Genomic DNA, 4239 nt, shown 5'->3' on the forward strand with positions numbered 1-4239 from the left:
CAAACAAATCATTTGGACTCAGAAACACACAGAGATTTTGAGATCATTGCAAACAGACATGTTAGCTAAAACAAAATTACAAACTCGCGAAAAACATACGCAATCTTGTAATCCGAGTCATCCCAGGAAGATGTGGATTCACATACCTGACCTCTAATGAGGGAGAAACGGTACCTATAGCTTACAAATCTCATTTGTACACTCAAGCTGAAATGAAATTCAGTTCTACAGAAAAAATTCTGACTGCGGTTCAAACTACTGTAGCAAAAGAAAGAGCCCTAGCACAAGGTAAACGAATAATAATCGTTACACCAGTACCTGCCTTAGAAGCAGTAACAAAAGCAAGCATTCCAAATACTAAAGCATTACATCCGAGATGGATACAATGGGTTAATTCTCTTGCTGCAACAGACGTAGTATACGAATTTGATCCTAATTTAAAAACACAAGAATTTCTCCAATATGAATTTGAATGTCCTCTGCCGGCTGATATCCTGCCTCTAGAACATTACGGTTGTATAAAATATACAGACGGATCAGCACAACCCGCAGTTGGGGGTAACAAGCATATAGTGCTGCATGCACGATCGTTAAAGGTCGTTGGCATGAAGGGAAATTTAGACCAATGGTCACTAAAACTGAATCTCTAGGAGATTGTACAGCTCAGCGAGCTGAATTACTAGCATTTAAGATGGCGCTTGAAAATACCGATCGCGAATTCCCCACACTAATAGTGTGCAATTCATATTACTGCGTTCAGTCTTATAATGAATACTTGCAGAACTGGGTTCAAAATGGCTTCCAAGATATAAAAGGTGGCACAATCAGGCATAAAACGCTTTGGGAACAAATAGTTCTTTTACAGAAAGAACTACAAAAGACTCACGTGATACACACACTGAGTCATCAACGTGATGGCGTTCACGTTGCAGGGAATTCATTGGCTGATGAAGCAGCGAAGGCAGCTGTGCAAACGGCTTCCGTAGCGGCAATCACCCGGTCAAAAACAAAAATAGACAGCGACATAATGCAAGCTGTCAGTGCTTCAGTAAAAAATGACAGAAAAACACTCCCGAAAGGCTTTCCAGTAAAGTACTCATACATAACTGATGGGAATAATGTTCCATTTGCTCGAATCCCTGGAGTGGGGGATAGAGCAATTCCAAACATGGAACACAGATTAGGACTCGTTTCAGCGGGACACGAAGGGCTGGCTTCTGCACATGCTGGTATTTCCGTCACAACATCATTATTAAAACAGAGATATTGGTGGCCGGGCATAAGAAAGCAAACTAAGAACTATGTTCTAGAATGCGAAATATGCCAAAGAATGAAAGTATCAACAGTAAAACGATCAGCACAGACGCCCCTTCTAATCTCAGATAAACCATTAGCATGTGTTTACCAGGGCCACTGTGGTCCCTTACAAAGGGATGGCAACTATAAATATATCATGGTCGCAGTGGATTCCTGTACGAGATTCATTTGGATGTGGCCCCAGCACTCGGCTGACGCCAGAACTGTTATAAAAGATTTGCGAGTCTTTATCAGCACATACGCAATTGGCATGCTACATTCTGATCAGGGTCCTGCGTTTAGCTCTCGAGCTTACAAAGAGGCCATGAACAGCATGTGCATCGCATTGTGGTACTCTTCTCCCTTCCATCCTGAGGGAAATGCGGTTATGGAAAGAAAAAAACGGGACATAAAGCAATCTATAACGGCGAGGGTATTAGGTTCGGGTGATGGGTGAGTCAAACATTTAACAAGTGTCCAACGTAGTCTTAATAATCTGCCAAGAAACTCTCTAAAAGGTCTCACTCCATACAAACTATTGTTCGGAACTAGAATGCTAATTCAGGACCTTGATTGTCACACTTCAGTGGTAGAAGAAAAATCCTTTGATATCAAAGATCGTTTTGCTGTTTTACAGGACTTAAATAAAACAAGAAAAAACCTGAGTAACATAAAGTTGAAACAACAGCCGACAACCACTGAAGAAAAACCACCTGTCCCAGCAAGACCTGTCTGGATTCCAAAGATTGGGGATCTGGTCAGAGAAAAGTTCGCGGTAAAGAAGGAATTTGGGCCTTCTTACAGAAAAGCAGTACCTGTCTTAGCTATCAGCGGAACAAGATCAGTTGTACTACCGCCCCTTGCTGGTAAAAAGGAGAACAGAGTTGTATCCATCGACCTGGTAAAACCACAATCATGTGGCCAATAATAAGTAGTAGGCCAAGTGGACTCCCAAGAAATAGCAGAATACCGAAATTTGCTACAATCCAAGAGGCTCATACTGAGAGACTAATCACATTTGATAAACCTGCAGTGAATAACAAAGGACTATGCAATAATGCCATGGAACTAGTGCCTCTTGAAACCCAAATTGCAACAGTTCGTCAAGAAAAACTAGTCTACAATGATGTAGCCTCTGACTATGCTAATGAAACAAAGAAAAAGGCAAAAGCAAATGAAAATCTGGAAAAAATTCCAACAATTGACAGAACTTCATCTAGCTACTTCATCAATTTCGACGACTTCTCTGAAGATCCAAGCGAGCATGAAGAAACGTCTCCAACAAAAAATTTCAAAGACAAAGTAATTGAACATTTTCACCAACTATAAGAAACATATCTGATTTCACCATGGATTGAATTTTGGATTGTGTTAGGTGTACTTACTCTCCTGCTTTGGCTCATCATGGTTCTCTGTTTGGGAAAATTCATTGATGGAAAATGTAGTACAATGGACACAGCAAGTCAGAACATCAACTTGGTCCTAAAGCCTCACACATCCTCCCACATCGAGAAAAGAGAACTGTCATCTGTAAACATCTCAGCTAATCCAATACCCGATGGGGTAGCATGGGACAGAACTGATTATGACATTTTTGGCCCGGTTGAGCTCTTGAAATATCTACATCAGTTCAAGGTTTCATTAAGTGACTTTGTGACACCAAGTACATTCTCAGATGATTGGGACTTTGAAAACATTAATAATATGATGTCAGATTTAGTAATGTCAGCAAAATTCACAGAACATGATTACTTACAGGGTTCATCGAATTATGAAGAGTTATACTGTTACAATCATTATGGTGATCACTATTTGCATACACTGCTCAGCCTAGAAATGTTTTATCTTATAACCAGTGGGAGCACTGTCCAACTCCACCAAAAGGCAGTTCGAAAACATTTTATGAGAAATTCCAGTACTTCTCAGGGTTTAATAACAGTAATCCAGAAACGTTTTATTTTAAAATGTTAACTAGGACAGGAATGAAAACAATGTTGACAAATACTAAACTGATTTATTCTGAAAAATTTTATGGCAAAAAGTCTACATTTGGTTTCGAATTTTGGAAAAACACCATTGAAACAAAAACGATCTGGGGTTCCAAACATTGGCAAGTACAAGGCCTAGAAGCATTATTTAGGCCCTGCATGATCCCAGAACAAATGATGTTCTTGAATGACACGATTCAACAAACTACTTGTCTTGGCCTAGCTAAGATAAAAGACTTAAATACACCGTGTATTCCGAAACCCATAACTGATAGTGACAGCACTACAGATGTGGAGATAGACGTATCCCATATTTTACACCAAAACAGAACACATTCTGATTGGAAAAAGTGGTTGATCTGGCCAACAGACACTGTCAAGATAGATTCCTGAACAAAACACAGGGGTTCAAAATGACCAGACGAGACCCTAGATACTCCCAGAGACAACATCCAGGGATAGTTACAACATACAGTGTAGGGAAACTATGCCTTGAGTGGCTAGAGGAATCCACACTGGCTGAAATTAAGCAACACTTGACTTTACTTAAAGACGGTGCTGACTTGCGTGATTTCATATTGGGATCACGCAAACAGCGTCAAAAATGTTTCATAGCGGCCGGAATATACGCTGCGTATTATAAAGCTTGGAAAGTAATGCAAATTGAGACAGCAGAAAAAATACGAGAAATTGATTGTATAAATTTGAATAAATCACTTTCTGTTGTGGACAATGGGTTAACGACTCTGTCCTCTAGAATATATTCACTGGACAGCATTGTATCATCTGCTTTTGATATAATAGAGCAGGACTTACTAATGTTACAACATGGTCAGTCTCAATTACATTCTATTGTACAGCTTGGTTGGACGTTGCAAAATCTGCGTTCTGGCTATGTACCATGGCGTTTAATCAACACAACGTCAATATTCGGTATCTTTAACCTTACTGATAA

The sequence above is a fragment of the Lissotriton vulgaris genome, chromosome 8 (genome assembly GCF_964263255.1).
Source record: "Lissotriton vulgaris chromosome 8, aLisVul1.2, whole genome shotgun sequence".
NCBI classification, from domain to species: domain Eukaryota; kingdom Metazoa; phylum Chordata; class Amphibia; order Caudata; family Salamandridae; genus Lissotriton; species Lissotriton vulgaris.